This window comes from Vicugna pacos, chromosome 18 (assembly GCF_048564905.1).
Source record: "Vicugna pacos chromosome 18, VicPac4, whole genome shotgun sequence".
Lineage (NCBI taxonomy): Eukaryota > Metazoa > Chordata > Mammalia > Artiodactyla > Camelidae > Vicugna > Vicugna pacos.
This window is the reverse complement of record NC_133004.1, coordinates 25,163,189-25,184,491: the sequence shown is the minus strand read 5'-3', so window position 1 is coordinate 25,184,491 and position 21,303 is coordinate 25,163,189. Positions and strand designations below refer to the sequence as shown.

General features: G+C 43.0%; 2 long non-coding RNA genes across 2 annotated transcripts; one reads left to right on the top strand and one right to left on the bottom strand.

Annotated features, from left to right (window-relative positions):
- Positions 1-677: 677 nt before the first annotated feature.
- On the top strand, positions 678-18,877 carry LOC140686938 (uncharacterized). Its single transcript, XR_012060941.1, has 3 exons — positions 678-792; positions 16,375-16,470; positions 18,348-18,877. It is a non-coding gene; the product is annotated as an uncharacterized lncRNA (long non-coding RNA).
- Positions 13,194-15,268, bottom strand: LOC140686937 (uncharacterized). The gene is made up of 2 exons (XR_012060940.1): positions 15,132-15,268; positions 13,194-13,590 (listed from the first exon to the last, which is right to left on the bottom strand). It is a non-coding gene; the product is annotated as an uncharacterized lncRNA (long non-coding RNA).
- Positions 18,878-21,303: the final 2,426 nt, after the last annotated feature.

The window sequence follows — 21,303 nt, the reverse complement described above, 5'->3', positions numbered from 1 at the left end:
GCAGGCCATCTCCAGAGGTGACAGGCAGCTGCCTCAGAGCATGGGGTCATCTTGCAAAATGAGACTGGCCATGAGGTGTGGGGTGTTAGATTTTACGGGTTGGGTAACTTCACATGCTAACAAGCGGGAGATTATTCCAACTACTTTGGGAAGGGGCAGGAATTCCCAAGAACTGGGCCACGCCCACTTTTTGACCTTTTATGACCAGCCTCAGAACTGTCACGGTGCCTATGGGAGGGCCATTTAGCATGTCAATATATTACAATGAGTGTGTAACGAAGCTCAAGATCTACCGGAAGTCAAATCCTGCACCATCTTGGGCCTCAAGGTCTACGGAGAGTTGAATCTTCCACCATCTTTGCTGTGTCATTCTTTTAATTCTTGTGCCCTGCCTCCTTTCCTCCTGTCTCAGTATCACTCCTCCCTGAAGACAACTGGTCCAAATACAAGCATGACTGAGGCCTGGGGGTCTTCAGAGAGAGAGCCAAAGAGAATCTGGGGACATCCTAGCAACGCTCCAGAGAGTGGGCCAAGGAGACATGGGGAACATGGGTCACAATGGCATTCCAGAGAGAGGAAGTTGAGGGAGGTTCTGATAACATGACATTCCTAAGAGAGAGAGGATTGTGCTGAATTCTGGGAGCATGGCAACCGGAATGGGACTTCTTTCTCCTCCACCCACAGGCCTAAGCTATCGACAGCATCTAGGGGAGGCAGAGGCGAATGCAGCCTTGGGCTCTGCTTAAATCCTTCTGGAGAGAACTGGGAGGAGATTTCTTCTCCAACGTCCAGGTGAGCCCTGTAGCTGCAGGACTTAAACAGCAGATCCTGGGAGTCGTAGACATCTGTGACTTTCTGCGAAGGCCAGTGTTGGTCTGTAGTGACATGCAAAGCCCTCTGGAGACCAGAAAGGAGATAAGAGGATGACCTCTCCTGACGCCATGGAAGGGAAGTGGAGGATATTAGAGATGCTTTTCCTAGGTACCTCCACAGGAGCTGCCCCCTCAAGTACTTCCTCATCTCCATCCCACATGGGTAGAGATTATTTCCCCTCCTATCATCCATGGGATTGGAACCCAACAGAGCTGAAAAATTAACATACTATCACTACTAATAATAGTAGATGCTTAAAAAGCTCTGGCTTTGTGCCAATCATGTTCTGCATGCTTAACATATATATCGGCATTTTTACAAAATTAAAACTTTTTATTTTTAGGTTATTGTAGATTTACATGCAGTTGTACGAAATAACAGAGAAATCCCATGTGCCCTTTACCCAGTTCCCCCCAGTGGCAACACATTGGTAACTATCATACCATATCACAACCCAGAAATTGACATTAATACAATCAAGACACAGAAGATTTCCATCACCAAAAGGATCCTTTCTGTTGACACTTTATAGTCATGCCCACTTCCCTCCTGCCTCCACCCCCACTTTAGCCCCTGGACATCAATAATCTGTTTCCCATTTCTATAATTTTGCCATTTCAAGAATGTTATATAAAGAGAATCATACAGAATGTAACCTTTTAAGATTGAATTTTTTTCACTCAGCATACTTCTCTGGAAATTCATTCTGGTTGTTGCATGAATCAATCGTTTGTTCCTTTCATCGCTGAGTAGTATTCCACGGAATCGATGTACTGCTGGTTAGCCATTTGTCCCTGAAGGACATCTGGGTTGTTTCCAGTTGGAGGCTATTATGAACAAAAGTGCTATAAACATTTATGTACTTATGTGTAAACATAAGTTTTCGTTTCTCTGGGATCAGTGCCCAGAAGTGCACTTGTTGGGTCCTAATGTAGTGGCATGTTTAGTTTTGTAGGAAAATGCCAAACTGTTTTGCAGAATGGCTGTAGCATTTTAGAGTCCCACCAGCAGGGATGGGTGTTCCTCTTTCTTGACATTCTCCCTAGCACTAGATTGGAGTTGGCATACAGGACAGAATCAATATGCCATGCTTGGGCTGAAGTAACCAGCTTTCCAGAAAACATACATTAGAATGTTTTGAGAATAAAGAAGAAACTAGTCCATCGGCACATCACATTTTAGAATGGATATGTTTGCCAGGTTAGCCAGGCAGGGAAAGTTCAGAAAGGACCCATCACAGGAGAGATGAGTTTTGATAGGGATGTAGGGGAAGGAGTTCAGAAAAGCTCGTGTGGTTGTCCATGACTGTCACAGCAGAATTATCGAAAGAGCTCTGTGTCTCTTGAAGGGAAGAACTAAGGTGTGAGATAAAAAAGACCAGACAGCAGCCAAAAGCAAACTTCAGCAACTCTGAAAACCCAGATACAAACTCAGGGATCAGTTCCCTGTAGTCCACTCAAGGCTACTGTTTCGCAGAATTCTTGCAATCGATAGTGCAGTAAATATGAGACTTCATTACCCAAACACTCCACTGCTAATCAATTAGTGACTCAGTCTCTCGAATGCACAGGGTTTGTCCATATCCGTCTTGCTCCCCCACCCCTCATGTCAGCCACACCTTGCTCCCCTGTCTTGAGTACCATCATTCTCGTGGATGCAGCAGGACCCGGGCTCTGTAGTGGGGCTTCTTTTCCTCCATCAGACGCTGTCTTTGTTCACTCAGAAAATTCTTTGTCCTTGTGTTTCCAAATTGTTTTCCCACCTCAGCCCCTAAAACTTCAGTTTAGCATTTCTATTGTGACGAAGAGAAACTGGTAAATGAAAGAGATCTCTCTGGATGAAATTATGGGGAGATGATGGAGCATGGCTCAACAAGAAGGAAGAAAAAAAACAACAAAGGGAAAGAAGTGCCACCCAACTTTTCACTATGGGGATAAGAAAATTACTGAGGGCTCATGCATGTGCCAGGCACTGTGTTGAACCCTTTATCACATGTAATTCTCAGAACATCCCAATAAGTCATCTTTTTTCGTCCCCTTTGAAAGCGAGGGAAAATAGATTTGAGAGATTAAGTGACATACTCCAGGTCTAGTGCTGACAGTAGGGGAGCCAGGATTCAAACCCAGGCAGTCTTATTCCAGAACCCATCTCCTGTCCAGGACAGATCAATGAACAAAAACGTGTTTAGGCCAGCTCAGAAACTGAGTTGAGCCTTCTGAAACCAGGGCCTGCACTGTAGGGGAAACAGGCAAGGCAGGGCTGTTCCAACATGACTTGCCATGTGTGTGGATCTGATCTAGGTTCAAGGATTGGATCTGGCTTCTTTGAACCTTGTGAGGTGCTCTTGGGCACCAGCACGTGGTCTGGACAGCCCAGTCTCACCGGGCACGGTTCGTGATATCTAGCCGAAAGAAAGAAGAGTAATTCTTAAGACATAGAGTGACAATATTTCTACGAAAATCTACATAGAAAACAATCATTTTGAACCACCATTTCTGATCAAATGGAAGGCCAATCTTCCCACTGAAAACAATTTAAAATGCTGATGGTCAAGAATTATAAAGTCAAAATCGAAGGGAAAGCAGAACTCTAGAATGGTAGGCACAGTATGGAGCCATTTTTGTGCTGAAAGTATTTCCCAAATCAGAAGAAATTAGGCTTCGGTTTTCACAACCTCATGGGACGCGAGGGACTAAATACCAAGCCTAGGACCTTCCCAAAGGGAGAAGTTAAATGCAAGACTCCACAAAATACGGGACCCAAAGAGCTACGACACCAGAGGTAAAATCACTGCACCCATAGGGCCCCAGCTGCTGAAGTCTGCAGGAAGAATTCTTCAGGACTGAGTAGAGCAGGAAAAAAAAATAACTTCTCAAAAAAGCCATCATCACAGTCACAGCCCAGACTGAACCACCCACAGGTCCCCAAACCTTCAAGCCATGAAGTAGTTTAACACTTTCACATACTGCGCCCCCAGGTGTCCAGTAGAGGCAACTGAAGATGCTCTCTGCAGGAATGCCACTTTTCCCCAGTCCTCAGGGACGGCCACAGGTAAATTTCCGAGAAAAATGAGCAGCACGTAGTAATAAATGTCTAAGTACATGGGAAGAAAGACACAATGAGGAGAAAGTAAGAGAAAGAAAGACAACTGTGTAAGATTCTCAGAAGATAGCAGCAGTGCCAGCTTAGTTTTTCAGTCTCTTTCATTCCCCCCACAAAAACAAAGCAAGTAGATAGAAAAGCTGGAAACACATGGACAACATTTCAAAACAAATCTAGGGAACAAGATACCGCCACAAACCCCAAAAGACCGGAGGATGGGGACAGACCACTAACAGATACCAGACTCGCATGGTGCTGTCTGTGGGCGAGGATGAGGAAGGAAGCAATGGAGGCAGAATCCGATACTCTGATGGGCTTGAGAAAAAGAGAACCCCTTGGTAGGCAACTAGAAAGAGCAAAGCATGATGCCTAAAAGAAACAGAAGGAGGAGAGAGGGGGAAAAATTCAAAAGTCAATAAGAAGAACACAAACCAATATTTGTTCACCCATGTTTATAGCAGCTTTATGCACAATAGCCAAAAGGTGTCAACCATCTCAAAGTCCATCTACAAAGGAATGGATTAACAATATGTGGTCTATCCATACAACGGAACATTATTCAGCCTTAAAAGGGGAGCATTCTGACACATGCTATAATGTGAAAAACCTGAAGGCATTATGCTCAGAGAAATAAGCCAGTGAAAAATGGACAAATGCATGTTTCCACTCATAGGAGGTACTGAGAGTTGTTAAATTCATAGGGACGGAAAGTAGAATGGTGGTTGCCGGGGGCTGGGGGAAGTAGGAAGTAGGAGTTATTCCTGAATAAATACAGAATTTCACTTTTGCAAGATGGAAAATGTTCTAGAGGTGGAGGGTGGTGATGATGGGATAACAATGACTTAATGACACTGAACTATACACTTAAAATGGTAAATATGGTAAAATTTATGTTCTCTATATTTTACCACAGTCAAAAATAAATAAATAAAAATAGATTTCCAAAGAAGAAATGAAGAGAGTGACAAGCACTGAAAATAGGCAAAGAACACATGGACCATAGGAAGTTTTGCAGATGAAACCCAAAGCAAGGGAACCAAAGAAAGCCTAAAAACCAAAGAAATACTAAGAAAACATTCTTGAAATTAAAAAAATATTCATTTGAAGTTACATTTTGAAAGAGCACAATGCACACATGAGATCATTGACCCAAAATGACCACAGTCACGACATATTCTATTCTGGTCTGGGATTTAAAAAAAAAAATCCTCTTGGCATCTCACAAAAAGAGCATGTGACTTTTAAGGGAAAGAAAATTAGATTATTATTAGGCATTGAAAGCCATGCTTTATGTCAGAAGAAAATTGAGTAATATATTTAAGATACTCAAAAAAGAGAGCACCAGAGATTTTATGTGCAGCAAAATTGATTTTTTAAGTACAAAGGGCTTAGACAAACTTATTAAAACACAAGAACTCGAGAAATATTGTTCCCACAAGCCCCTTCTGAGTAATCTACCATGGACTGAGTTTCAGACAACCAAAAATAACGGAAGACCGGTGACATCATGATGGCTAATGAGCATTAAACAAACAACAACTGAGACAGAGAGAACTAAGACAGATGAGAACATAGGAGGAAGAGAATTATGAAGTAGCCGTGTGCTCTAGCAATGCATAGACAGCACAATTATTAAGAATGGGGGTGCTCTTTGTAAGTCTGTCAAAATGTATAGACCTGTGCACCTACAACAGGCAACTTTTGCTATACGTAGGTTTTATCTCAATAAACTGGGAATGAAGGAGGGGGATGAGAAAAACGTATAGCAAAATTTTTAACATTTTCAACTATCATAATGGTGGTATTAGTATTATTATTCCAATACTGTTTTGTGTTTAAAATTGGATAAAAGCAGATGAAAAATGATGGTGTACTCTAATTCTGTCACCCCCCTGTGCCCTTGAAAACCAGTATTCTTGGAATGGAAGGGCATACACATTGATGTAACGAGGACAGGTTAAATAAAAGACTTGATTTAAAACTGGGCTCATTAATATCAATTCATGAGGTATCTTATGATTTATTTTCTGAAAACTCCTAAGAACAACCAACTCAGTAGCAATGAACATCCCTAATGCCAAACTGATACTACTGTCTGTATTCAAACAGAAACCCAGTAACCAGTGTGGAGCAGGCTCTATGGATTACAAAAATTGATCAAGCACTCCTAAGTCTTGATAGTAGAACGCAACTGAATAGGTAGCATTTGATTCAATAAGGAAAACACACAAACATATGCACACGTATAACTTTCCTTACTTCCCTTATCTTAGAAAGTGGAACAGAGAGGAGTGATAATCATCCTGCAAGTTCGCATTTGATACAGGGATATGTTTCCTTGGGTTGGGACTAGGTTCACTTGGATAGCCTCTTGGTCTATTGGCCCCAGAAGTTAGAAATGCAGAGAACATCACTGGGCATCCACAAGCTGCTTGGTTCAGAGTACACAGCTGCTTACTGGCTGAAGAATGGGTGAAGAACAGGATGTGGGGAGATGGCCCTATCCACATCTCTAAAACCTCCTCATCAATGGGAAAAGTATCAATAAATGCTCTGGTCCTTAGCACCAGCTAACACACAGCTGCTTCCTAACACAAGCTAACACTAGAAATGCTAGATCAGAATCTCTTCTAAGATTTATTAATCTTGGTTCCCTGGAACCACCTTTTGCTGTTTTTTCCTGGATCAGTGCCAGAAAGAGATCATTGGTCTTGTATGCCTCTCTGCTTATGATTACTTTAATTAATGGCCTCATTGCTCTTCTCTTTCACTGAATCTTGTCCAGGCCCACTCCAGTCCTCTCCAGTAAGGCTTTGTAAGTAAAATAATCAGTGGCAAGTGTTGTGAGAATGCTAGCCTCTTCCCTCCCAGAAAGCCCTTGGTTTCCATATGCAAAGTAGCCTTCTTCTCTTTGCAAAGAGGAGTGTATTGGTAGCTTCTCTAAGTTAAACCAAAGGCCTCATCATAATAGTGCTCAAATCTGAGTCCGTCTGGAATATATCTGCATATTAAAGAGAGAGCACACACATTTGCTCTAAATTGACCTTCTATCCCCACCAGAACGAAGAGCAGCTGGCAGCTTCTTTAGCTAAAGAAGGAAAAAATCTGGTTTGGCTATTCCACTCCACAAGGACATAGCATAAACCTATTGTCAGAATCGGACTTCCACTAATAAGGCTTATGGATAAAAACTGAAAATGTATATGCAAATGTCTCACTAGAAGTTTTGTAGGACATTCCTCCTTTCTATAAGAAGTCCCTCCTCCCGTCCCTTCCTGCACGCATCGTTTCTAAACCCCAGTTCCCATAATCACCAACAGCTATGGGGCCAGATATTTAGAACCTCAAATCTAAAGAAAAAAGGTAACTTTTCCTACCAGTTTTCCATATGAAAATTTTAAATTAGGTTTCTGATTGGTCTGACTTGGGTCCAATCAGTGTAATTAGGAGGAACAGAAATATCAATTGTCCAATCTTGTGTCATCATACGTCCAGGCAAGATGCTATGCTTTTCAAACTCATATAAAATACAGGGTTGTAGTGAAGGAAGAAGACATTCTCTAAGGAATGTGATTAGGGACGGTGCTTTTTGCCACAAGGAAATCATGGGGTTTGAGCAGTCACAAACTATGGAAGTCCTCCAATACAATCCCAAGTCCAAGGACGGCTGGGATACCTGGCACCACCCTTCCTGTGTATCTTCATAAAATGCACCACCAAGACTGAGTGTATCCTAAAAGCAGCACCTGTGGGACTGGTGGGTGTCTCAATTTGCTACTCTGGCTAGTCAGTTTTGAAAGTATATAGAACTGAAAATATTATTATCTCAGGTTCCATATTCTCCCATTGATTTTTTTCACAATCAATGATTGGAACAGGGTTAATGCTTGGCCACCAGGAAAGCTTCAATTTATCAAAGGACTTGTCACTCCAGACAGCTGCTGCTTTTGCTGATTTGGAATCTGCAATGTACGATGACAGAATAATGAACAATGACTTTGCTATTGTCATTCTTCACGAACGTTCTTCGAATAGCGCTTCAAAAACAAAAGTCTGAGTTCTCCTGTCTGGTTGTTCCTGCCCCTGAAGTAGGATGACTGGGTTTAGTAACAATTGTTTCCTTTAGTAGAGGAGTGAACAAGTGTCACTGACGGTCCAGGAGGAAGGAGACTTGACTTGGCCGCTCAGTACACATTCATCGTTTTTCTATTTAGAGTTACCAGATTTTCCTCCAGGGAACAGTCCTCTCTGACTCTCAGCTGTTGTGCTTTGGGTGTAGTTGAATCTACTTCTTGTTCTAGGGATGGACATGTGGCTCAGACCAGACTCATCAGAGCACACGTTACTGTGATTATTGTAATTGGTTCAGTGGGGGTCCCATGATTCAAGTGAAGCCAATGAGACATAAAGATATTTTTGATGGTAAAGATTATAGAGGTCCAGGCTCTTCATAGCTAGTCTTGAATTTGGAGTTAAACTTGGTATGCTGGTAGCCATTTAGCCACCACATGGAGTCTGACAATGAAGCCAGTATGAAAGGCAGCATTCTGACAAAGACCTCATTATGATGACATGATTTGAACACCTGGGTCAGGTCTCACCCGATCCTAGTTCTGATCCTCAGCTTGTCGTTTATGGGAATCAAAGCCAGTTTGGGTTGGGTTTTCTATTCCCTTGAACAAACAAAAGGAAGAGTTCTGCATTTATGTTCTAGTCCCAGCTCTGCCACAAACTAGTAGTGTGGCCTTGGGCAAGTCTCTTTATCCCTCTGAATCTAGGTTTTCTCAGCTATGAAATGAGGTCATTAGCTGAAGCAGAGATTCTTGCTTTGTGTCCTAGGGTATTTTACTGAATGATTGTTTTAAATGTGGATTTTTGTAGGAGACAGGCAGAACCCTCCAAATTAGGACCCTTAGAGGAGATGGATTAGAGCAGATGTTTCAAGAATGCTTTGAAGAAAGGGAACTGAGTGTCTGAAGTGTTCAGAAGGAACTGGTTCTCCACATTATTTCAATAATTAAAGAGTTAATTGGTAGCTGTGTGTGTATGGGGCAGGGTATATGTGTTAGAAGTTACTGTATTTTACATACCTTTCAACCATTTGAATTTCTTCCAACTACCAAGTCTGACTTTTGTAATATAAAAAATAATAATATGAGAAGTAGGGTTAAGAGTAATTGTGGCCCTGGAACATAATAAAACCAGTATGTTTTATTATTATTTTTAAATTCCTGACATGATCTTGATTCCTTATCATTCTGACTCAAATTAGGCCAGACTTTGAGATTTTTTTTTTTACAAGAGTGAATTTTTCAAAATAATTTAGCAGCTAACCTAAGGTTGATATCTCATAAGAATAGTTTAATAGAACAAGAATAACAAATAGTGGGACATATATAATCTTTAAACAAAGAAAATCTTTCCTTAGAAAAGATAGTTGAACCTAATATTTAGAGCTTTCTCCAATACATTATTGCTAACATTTTTTATGATTTATTTAAGTTTTCCTAAGTGACGTATAGTTAATTTCCCTTTTAAAAAATACTAGTAGTGTTTGTCTTTTAATAGGATAAATTGTTATTTATATTTATTGCATCCACTGTATGTTTGGTTTCATTTCTGTCATCTTAATTTATGTTGTCTACTTTTCCTCTTTTCAGATTCTAGCTAATTGAGCAAATAGTCTTTTTTGCTTTTATTTGGTGAAAGAGAGGTCTGTCTTTTTTTTTTAATACTTTAATTTATATTTTTTTATAAAAACAAATATATTTCAAATTCTATTTTCTTCAGAAATGTCAAAAAGTAATCAGTAACCTAAAGCCTCCTCTCTGAAAAGACAATCCCTGCAGCCCACCTTTGTTTCTTCCACCCTCCACTCTCCACCCCCCAGGTCTTTTTATGTAGAGTTTTGGTCTAAGATTAATATTTTATTGTAGATACGCATGGGTTTTATATATTTAGCCGTATGGCATGCCTCTTTTATTTGACTAACTCCTATTTCACAGTTGCATTGAAATTTTACACCTGCATTATCAACAGTTACTTGGATTTTTTTTCCTCGTTATTTCTCCAGCTCATTCCTTAGCTCCACTGTATCTTTATCTCTCTTTCTAGAATCATTCTTTGATGACTATTAGGGCTCTTCATGTGTGAACTTTTCCAGTGTAATTTTATGTCATTACTCTGGGGATTGGGAGATTACTTTGGCTAGATATTCCAGATCACTAAGTTAATCCTTTTATTTAATTTTTAATTCTGCCATTCAGCCCTTCTATTTAGCTTCTAATGTTAACAATCATATTTTAATTTCCAGGACTGAGTTTTTATTATTAAAGTGTTCTTATGATTAACGCCAGGCTATTGGATGGATGATGTATCCTCTCAAATCTGAAGGTACTAATTCGCATTTTTGAAGTTGCTTCTGTTTCCTATACTAACTTTGGTCAGGATTTAGGACCTCAGTATGCTCAGGTTTATGTCTCTCTTTTATGTTATTTAGCCCACACTCAAATATTGGGTGATGTGGCTGTTTAGAGTTATAAAGGAGAAATGTGCCTTCCAATATGGCAATGATTTAAATACCCATATGTGGTAGCCACTAACAACATGTGGCTATTTAAATTTCAATTTAAATGAATTACAATTAAATGAAATTAAAATGCAGCTCCTCAGTGGCACTAGTCACATTTCAGGGCAGCACAGATTTATAAAACATTTCTATTACGTCAGACTGTTCCACTGTACGGAACTGGTCTAGCCTGATTCTTTTTGGTAGCTCAGATGGCTCTCCTCCAAACATATGGAGAAGAGGTACATCAAAGGGCTTCTCTTCATGATGTGAGGGGCGGGGGGGAACTTGCTTTCTAGCTATAGGCCCTCCATCTCAGTTGCATTCAGCAGAGATTACGTGGGTCAGGGACCCATTTCTCTCTCCAGCCACCTAAACTCCAGTCCCAACTTTCCATAGAAAACTGACTTCGCAGTAAACCTGGGAGTAAGGGCAGCAGCCAGCCCCTCTTTCAAATGAGGAATCTGTGTAACTGTTCTGTTGTTCTCCAATTTATTACCCGTGGACCACTGTTTCTCCCAGACTGCTAGCTCTGATCTTGATTTTTCTCCAGAGTTCTGTTGGGAGAACTCAGTTTTATAATTGTCTCCTCTTTTATCTACTTGGGGTTATAGTTTCCTGAAGGCTGTTAAGGAATCACCATTAATCTGATGCCATCTATTTTATCTCTTCCACACATTTCTCAACATTTTTGGCTTGCTGATGCCAACATTCCCCATTTCCCAGCACTGCCATTGACCTATTCTTGCTCTTATATTTCTTCTGTCAAGGTGTGCTCAATCAGCCATCTTAAACTGAAAGTAGTAGCCTGATTTCTTACGCCTTTTGTGTCCACAGCATAAGTTTTATAAGTAATCGTAGGATGTCAGGACTAGAGAGGAAATCTGAGATCCAGTCCAACCCATTCATTTTATAGATGAACAGAGTGAGACTAACATAAGGGAATGCACTTGCCCGAGTCTCTACAGTTTGGTGGCAGCAGACCTGGGATGAAGAAGGAAGTCACTCATCCCCTACACTGGCCTCTGGCCATTGTCTTCCTCCAAGAACCCTGAGAAATTATAAGATAAGTTCAGCATCTCTACCCACTTATACCTCAGGATCAGCCCAGCATTTACCTTGTTAATCAGCTCTTTCCTAAGCTCCTCCTAATATGAAATAACGGAGAACTCGTATTTCTAAAAGACATTTTCAACATAACTGAATGAACTTAAGAGGAGCTTCTCTTCACCGCAAGTTCATTTAATCAGAACTGTCTTTTCCCCAAGCACAGTGAAAAATCAAGGTTATATTTCAAAACTGTACAAAGAAACGAGCTTGGAAAATGCAAACAGATCTTGTTTAGAAATGATCATGATATTGCCAGGATGGGAGGGGGGCACATGTGAGAAATAAACTTCTCCCCCTCCGAAAAAAAGTTCTGGGGTGGGAGCTTATTGTCCATGTTAGTGAAATGTTTCACCTCAAGCATCTATCTAATTGCACTGAGCTACAATCTGTTTCCAGTGAAGCAAAGTAATTAATTGTTTTAAAATGCTTTTCGAGACTTTGGAAAACTGACCTAAGGTTAATGGTTCATAAACCTCATTTGCGCTTCTATTAGAGAATTTAAAATGTGAGCTGATCTGCTTCTGGACTAGAGAGGAGGAGGGGGCTCCAGAGAACTCCCGTGAGACCCTTAGTGGTGGCCACAGCTGTGGAGTTATTCGTCTTCTGACACAGTGAAGGGATAGCCATGCAGATTCCCTGACACCGTCCTTCAGAGGGTTTGATTGATTGGTGATGTAATGTTAAACTTGGAGAGAAACAGTACACTTTCTCTGTCTTAGACGCTTTACCTCCTCCCCTCATACATCTTACAACAGGGTTTTGAGCCAGAGTTCTCAGTCCTAGCTGGCTCCTGTTCCTGTGTATTTCTAGACAAAACACCTTAATCCCTGTACTTGGCCTCATAGACTGTGATTTTTCTACGGACACCAACAAAACCTACCAATATCTCTTCTGCTCTGAGCAATTCATTCCTGTGGCTCACAGGGGCTTAGTCCGGGGATCATAAACTCAAGTGCATCTAGACACCAGACAGGTAACATACATAAGTCAGGAATAAAGTTAGAGACGGGGGGACCTGGAGGAGGCATATCCTTTCTAAAGGGGGCAGTTCCAGCTGGGAGTTGCCATGCAGAAATGTGTGCACAGTCGTTCCAGAGGAGTCAGAAATCCAGACAGTAAATGAAGTCAGACTTTTACTTGGTGCCGGTAACCAGTTAAAGAACAGGGCCACTTCTGGGTGCAAACCACACACACCTGTGGGCGATCTGCCCCATGGACCCCTGGTTGGAGCTGTCTGGTTTGGTCTGGAAATCACGACCAAAATGTCAATATGAAAAGACTAAAGAAACAACCATCTCTGGCTACCAAATGGTCAGTGGGCCTGCAGAATCCAAACGCATGCTGCCAGTCTGAAGTTCCAGCCCTCCTGTGCCCCCCATCATGGCCATTGGGGTTTCCTTTGTAACATGCCGACTCCGTTTACCTGAATTCTGAATGGTAGTTATTTCAAGAAAGCAGGAGTCTACAAGAAGGCGAGGATGCCTAGGGTATTCCCTAGGGTACAGATTCTAAGCGAGTCAAAAAGATTGAATTTCAGAAGTAAACACACGCCAGTCAATTATAATGTAACCACAGCACAGAATGCCTACTACGTATCAGGATAAGTGATTTAAAGACACCATCTTCTTTACCCAGCAAACCCAATAGGTACTATAAAAATTCCCTTTCTATGGATGAGAAAGCAGACTTAGAGAGGTTAAGGAATTTTCCCTGGATCTCACTGGTGGTAACATCCAAATTTGGTTAGAAAATCCGTTCCCAAGGTCTATGTGCTGCTCTTTGCCTCCATTAAGGATACTGATTAGGAAGTTCAACACAATGCTGAAGAGATTTCCCCTCTCAATTTCCAGTGATTCCCAGAGTAGGCCTAAAAGTATGCGAACAGATGGCTGTTGGGTGGCGGTATATCAATTTCCTCAAAGCCTTCAAATGTATATCTGAAATACACAAAAACAAATTCCGGTGATCAGAGAAATTAGCATGCTCCAAAAACAGAAAGGAACAACTGTGTATCTTCTAAGACGTGTATCACTATGGGTGCTCTGAGACCACAGGGATAATATCAGTTTGTTAAGATGGGTAGGATAAGGCAGGCAGGGCCACAGGCCCTGCGAAAGCAATGGGTGGGCACTGAGAGCAAGGCCACAGGCAATGGACTGCCTGTGTCGGTTGTCGAGATGTTTAATAACAGCTTTATTGACATATATTTCACATCCCAAACAATTCACAGATTTAAGGTATACAATTCAGGGGGTTTTAGTATTTTCCACAGACATGTGCAACCAGCATCACGGTCACTTTTAGAACATGTTCATCACCTCAAAAAGCAGCCCTATGCTCTCCAGCTTTCAGCCTCCTAGTCCCCCGTCCTCTCCCAGCCCCGGGCAACCACGAATCTGCTTTCTGCCTATATAAAGTTCCCTATTCTGAACTTTCCTATGAGTGGAATTCTATAATATGTGGTCTGTTGTGCGTGGCTTCTTTCATTTTAGCATCATGTTTTCAAGGTTCGTGGGTTGTTGAGATTTGAATGGCTTTTAAAACTCCCTCCTCTCCCTCAGTGGGTTACTCTGGCAGATTTCTTCTTCAAATCAAGTCTTGGAGCCTTCTTTCGGCATTGTGAGCCACACCAGCAGCACTCCCGTCTGGAGTCCTTACCAGACACAGTTGGAGGTTATACGCTTGCCTTTCCCTGGGATCTGCACAGAAAGCTCTGGGCTGGGCTGCTCCTGGGATTTCCAGGAGCATGAGCCGAAAGTCCTCTGCTGATTCATTTTTACAGAACCAACAGCACCAGTCAAATACTCCAGTCTTTGCCCTCTTCTCTCACTCCCACCTCTGCAAGAACTTGGTGTTTCCAGCGCCTGGCTAGATTTGGGAGGAGGGTTGGATTTATAAACAATTACCTCAGACACTACACAAGAGGTCTCTGTGGTTAGAGTGAAGTCTACGTGTAGAAACTAGTGCCCTGGATCTTGTTCCAAACAGCATCGAAGACACTACTGCTTGATATATCTTGACAGCATTTTGTCCTACTTTCTGCATTATCTTGAAGAGAATAAATCAATTTAAAAATCTAGGAAATGAGTGATTTTTGTTCAAAGCAATGGTGAGAACCGGTCATTCTCAAATGGTGTCTATAAGGACCTACAAGCGAATTGGGAGTGCCAGGCATTCTAAGATGTGCAGGGATTTCAGTCTAGTTTCGGGGAGGTAGAATATGTGTGGTGAGTGGAAGGGACATTACAAGTGAACATGTTCTTCAGAATTGAGCCAATCTGATTTAAATCTTAATCTCACTCCTTACCAACTGTGTGACATTGGACAAGCAACTAAGCTTCTCTGAGTCTCAGTCTCCTTATCAATGAAAGAGAAATGAAGTGATTGACTTCCCGGGATGTTTTGAGATGAAAGCATGTTGGGATAAACAGCAACCACAACACCTACTGCTACCATGGCCACCATCACCACCACTTACTGAGCGCTTATGTGTCAAGACGTTGTTGGGCACTCAAAGGGCTGTCTCTCTGATCCCTCCAACAACCTGGCAAGGTATGGAAGATACTATAATTTCCACTTCGTAGATGAAAAGAACTAGTTTAGACAGGCTTACTGATTTGCCCCCAGATCACTCACTGCTTGTGAATGGTGGACGTGAGTGTCAAAATCAGCTTTGTTGGTCACAAAGATGGCATCACACCCATCACTGGGGCTATTGTGACTAACAGGATGGTGAAAAGCAAGAATCAAGGACATGAAAAGAGACATTTTTCACCCAGAAGCTAGAAACTCATCTTTTAAAAGTCACGCAAACACTGTAAAATTTAAAATAGGCAATTTCACATTTTGATGACTGTGTTTAAAACTAGGCAATTTCAAGTACATGGTTTAAATGCCATGGTTTAAATGACGAGAAGCTATGTCTAGACATCTGGTATACCGGCTCCAGTATATCCGCCTGTGGTTCACCCCTCTACCCCACAGGATGAGCTGAATTTTTAGGAGGAGTTGCTGTTCAATTCCACTTGAAAGGGGCTCCCAGAACATAACCTCCCATTCTTGGAACAATCTTGTGACATCCGAGGCAGAGAATCTCTGTTTTCTGCTCAGCAACAAACACTGGGATTTGCCCAGTTTCTTGTCCTTGGGTTCTTACAAAGCCACTATAATTTGAATTTTTATATATCAAATCCCATTTCACATGCAGCTGAGGAACTTGCATTTTAAAAGAATTCTGTCTTGAATCCTCAAGAACATGCAAGGCTGCCTCTAGAACTGAATAGCTAGTTCTAAAATTATCCATTTTGTAAATTCAGAATTTGGTTCACAGCTTTCTGAAAACAACCTTTAAACTTTGAAACCAATTTGAAATTCAAGTTTGTAGCCGGGTCTTGTGGGCACTCCTTATCACCTTTGCTGATAAGCATTTAAATATATTCATTAACAAAAATAATTGTTGTCACAGTTAACTACATTAGCACCATTTAATTGAATTAGAAATTAGATGGGGGTCATGAATATTTCACTAGGGTTCACTGCTAGCCTTCCCAGTTTCCATCTTGAAAAGGAAAAAAAAAAACCTTCACATAGCCATAAGCAGGTGGATTTGCAATGTTCATGTTCCCAGTCTTTCTCATAGTTTTGTCACAAAAGTCATCCCATTGTCAGAAATAAATCAAAAAAGAATTTGTAACTTTTCTGCTGCTCTTTTATGCTTCCAGGCATGATGCAAGGAGTTTTCAGTCCTTAGGAAACTTTAAATGAACACTTAACTGAACACAAACCAGAAACCTTCAATCCCACTGCCTGATGAAGAGGTAACAAGGCACTCAGAGCACAGTAGGGGCTTTTGAGGTACCGTCCAACGTTCCCAACCATGGGGCAACTGACATCTGGGGTCAGAAAATTCGGTGCTGTGGGCAGCTGTCCTGTCATTGCAGGATGTTTAGAAGCATCCTTGGTCTAAAGCACCCCCACATACACGAACACTCTCCCATTTGCAACAATCAAAACTGTCTCCAGATAATATTTGGATATTCAGATAATATTCCCCACCTCCGGGGTGGGGGCGGGGAATTTCCCCCCATTTGGGAACCACTGATGAACAATATGAGTTCAATTACCAGCCCTCCCTCTTATGTTTGCCCTTTCTCTGGGCCTCAGTTTTGTGTATGTGCAAGGGAAGCAATTGTACCTATTTCCCTGGGTTGCTAGGAGACTACACAGCATCAAGGGGATAGAAGGCATAGCTGCATGAGTGTTCATTAATTACCGGCTGAAGCAGGAGTAGTAATCAGAGTAGTGGCCACAGCAGCAGTGGCAGCACCTACATCAAGACCTGAGGGATGGGGTGGGGGGCGCGGCTGGTATGGCTCCCTTGCTACTTACTCTCCCCCCATGGAAATGCCACGTTCCTGGGCTGGGCCCACGTGCCCCTCCTTGCCTGAAGGAAGACCCCGTGTGGTATCTTCGAAGGCAGCAGTAGTCCCTCACCCTGGCATCTGTCAGCTTGTCTGACCCCCTCCATACCACACAGCCAGCGGGTTGTCAAGCCCGGGGTCTTTCCACAATAGACATCTCAGACAGCATGGTGAGGTTTGAAAAAAGTGGAGTCTGGCGTCAGGCAGACCTGAATTCTAAACTTGACTTCTCATTCTAGGAGGTTGCAGGAAAGTTTCTCAATCCCTGTGAGCCTCGGATTCCTTAGCTTTAAAATAGAGTTATGAGAATTATCTCATAGACTGGTTTTGAGAATTAAAGGCAATAATGCAGGCAGAAGGCCCCTAGTGCCATGTTTGGCACACAGCAGGCACTCAAAAGTCAGCAGTGATTATAATTTTTGTGACGAATGCGATGGTACTCTACCGCAGGGTTCCTCAACCTCGGCACTGCTGACATTTGGGGCTGGATAAATCTTTGCTGCGGAGGGCTGCCCTGTGCTTTGTAGGATGTCAGCTGCATCTCTGTCTAATTAGATGCTGGTAGCACCCATCACCAGTTGTTACAACCAAAAATGTCTCCAGGCATTGCCATGTGTCCCCTCGGGACGGAGCTGCCCCCAGTTGAGAACTACTGTTCTGCAGGAAACGGATTCCCCCCTCGTCTGCTTGATCACTCCACCCTGAGTTGATGTCACCTCCTCTGGGAAGATCCCCAGGCTTCCTCAGTCAGAGTAGCCACCTCCTTCATTGTCTCACAATTGTTTGCTCACTGTCTGGTCTGCTAGGCTGCAAGCCCCTTAAGGGCTGGCTTCATTTGTATCTGTATCTGTAGTTGGCACAGAGTGGAGGGTACCAGCCAGGGCAGGATAGGGAAGAAAGTAAACTTCTATTTATTGAGCACCTACTGTATACCAAGCACAAATCTAAACTGCCTGCACGTGTGATTTCCTTCCATGCTCTCGATAGGTTTGTAAAGTATGTATCATTGTGTCCATTTTGCCAATGAAGAAACTGGGGCTTAGAGACAAGGAATTCATTTAAAGATACACAGCAAGTATGTGAATGGACTTGGGGTTGGAACCCAGGTCTGAATGGCCCCCAAACTTCTCCCTTTCTTCACCAAGCATTCCCCCAAGAACAGGAAACGAGGCGCCTTCTTCCCATGCCGTGCTGTACCCTAGCAACCCCCCCCCATCCTCTGAACCAGAAGGAAGGTCATTCTTTCTATTCTCAAATGAACTTCTTGCCCACAGATGAGATCAGAAGATTGGGGTGGTGTGTCAAAGGTCAGGAGGTGAGTAGAAATGGCTGACCTGCTTGAAGGAACAATCCATTCTGGACCCAAAGATGAGGCACCAAGCATTTTTCACTCGTACTGAAAAGGTCAGACTGGAGGCAGCAGGACCCGGAGTGAGACCTTCTGGCAATTTCAGAAAGTTCAGCCTGCAGCTTGGGGGCAAAGCCGAGGCTAATGCCCACATCACCCTAGCTCCTCTCTCCGCCTCCAGCTTGAAACACTGGCTGGCACCAGATTTACTTCATCAACACCAGCCTGCACGGGGCACAGGTCCTGGGCTCAGGAAGGAAGCACCATCCTCTTGCCCCAGACTTCACCACACCCGGCGCAGCTGCTTGTCTGGGTCAGAGAGCCTGATTATTTCAGAGATTCCGAGAAACATAACAAATATGCTAAGGAGGACATACAAAGTGGGCAGCAGGCTCCGAAAGGTTAACATCTTCCTTTTCAGATGGTTACCACAGTTGCTATGGTATCTCTTTTGCAAGTTCCACATGAAGGGCCTGAAATTAATAAACTCCTACGAACTCAGAGGAAATAAACAAGGTCGGGCTGCAAATATTGCAGGCTGTTTACTCCTAGCGTGGACCAGGGGCCTGAAGTGCAAGCGTAAGCATGAAGGGCGTTTGAAGCTGTAACCACACACACGCAATTGTGTGTTGGCTTTCGTTTTTGTCTGTGCGCAGGCACGAGGGAGAGTCAGGAAAGGACCAGACTGTCTACATATCCCTAGGGGCAAAGATTTATCTAGAAACCAGACAGCAAGATGCTTGAGGTCATAAGCTGTTTCCATTCACCTCCGCAATCCCACTAGCACGTAGTCTGGGTCCTGGCCGAAGCTCAGTGACTGCTTATTGAGCAGTTTCATTTGTTCATTTAACAAGTACTTGTGAGTGCCTGCTGTGGGCCAGGCTCCGTGTCATGTGCGGAGGCTATTTCCACAATAAACAGGGTGGAGAATTCCTTTCTTCCGGGAGCTAGAATCGGGGAGATGAATGGGCTGATGGGTGAAGAAGCTCCCAACTGGAAGGTCATATAACTACCCTTTCCTTTGGTTGAGGTGTATGTGTGTCTGTGCACACTTATAAATAGTCAAAAGAAAGGACTGGAAAGTCAACATCAGGGAGGGGAAGAGTCCCAGGATAGAAGACAAAGAACATGGGCTCTGGGGTCAGAATCTGGGCACTCGGGTTCTATTGCTTACTAGCCTCATGTCCCTAGTCGACCAGAGCATCAGTTTCTCCAGACTATTCATTCACCGAAGACGTATTTTTTGCACACCCACCATGAGCACTTCCTAGGACCCGGGGACAGGGCAGGAAGCAGAGCAGAGAGAAAGCCCTGCCCTTGTGGAATAACTGTAATAAAGCCCAGGGAGTGTCACTTTAAAAGGGGAGGACACGTGTACAACAGGAGTGATGGCAAGAAGTCCCAAGGTGGCCCAGGGAGCTAGGGAAGCTCTCTGAAGCCGGTGACCCTGAGACCAGGACAAGAAGGTGATAAGTGGAAGGGAGAGGGTCCAGGCAGAAGAAATAGTGTGTCCAGAGCTCTCAAGGAAAGAGCGGGTATGTTCAAAGAGGTGGAGGGAACTGAATCTGGCGTTAGCACTGGGTGTGAAGGGGAGAGAAGGCCACGTGTATGAGTGTGCATGTGTCCTTGTACGCATCTGTATATGTCCAGGCATATGAGTGTGGGTGGGTGTGTCTGACTGACTGTGTGTATGTGCGTATGCATGCATGTCCGTGTCTGTGTATGAGTCTGTATATATGTGACCGGGCGTATAAGTGTGAATGAGTGTGTGTGCATGTGTGTCCAGGTATGTGAGTGTGGGTGAGGATGCAATCCTTACAAAGAAGCTTGCAGAGACCATGGCCAGAAAGCCACAGATAGGGGAATGAGACTTCCTATGGGAACTCTGTAACCACAGAGCAAAATCAATATCCCAAGCGAATTGCTTTTATAGATAATGTATCATGTAAGAAAGGTTTTAATTAAAGCATGGCCTCTAAAAAGGTGTCTCTAACACTTGCAGACCTAGTGCTCTGCTCAGGCAGAGCTCAGGGCAGGTGGGGGACAAACCAGAACCACTGGACAGAGCAGTCCCCCCGTTCCCTGTCCTCCCCTGTTTGAGATCCATCTCACCTGCCTTTTTGGAAATTCATGAAAAAAGAAGATATGTAGGAAATACTAGGAATCAGTAAATGAATGTTCCATAAAACCCTTCAAACATATTGGTAGTCAAAGAAACACAGATGAGAACAAAATACTTTTCTGTGTAAAAGACTAAAATGTGTATTTTTGAAATCATACTTAGTTACGGCAAGGGTATAGTATGCATGGCATGTTGGTGATGGAAGTCAAATCGGTCTGTCTTCCTGAAGGGCAATTGAACTATCCATATCTGATACTTTTTGTTTTGTTTTGTTTTAATTGTATTGAGTTATAGTCATACATACCTTTAGATTCAGCATTTCCATTTCCAGGAACTTAGCCAAAGAAAATAATCACTCAAATGGGCAGGTTAAACGTACAAAAACTGCTCATCAAAGCATCGCTTACAATATGAGATGCTTGCTGTGATGGTGTGATCTTTCCCGAGTTTCTATAATTGGCCTCTAAAGGCTGAGGACATAACAGTAGTAAGCATCTCGTATTTTAAGTACAGTGACCACCAACTGCTGGGTGGGTTAGAGGCAATGGATTGCTGGTAAATGTTTAACAACCAGCTCTGGGCCAGGGGACTGGGGGGCAGTTTGTTAGATAATGCCAACTTCTGTGGTGCAAATATCCCCAACAGGGCTGATTTCTAGCTGCCAGTGAGTCCTCCCTGACATGGAGTTGGGAGGAGATACTAAGTGTGGGTGCTCACAGGCCAAGATGAGGGGGCTCAGCACACCCTAGGCTGGAGGGAC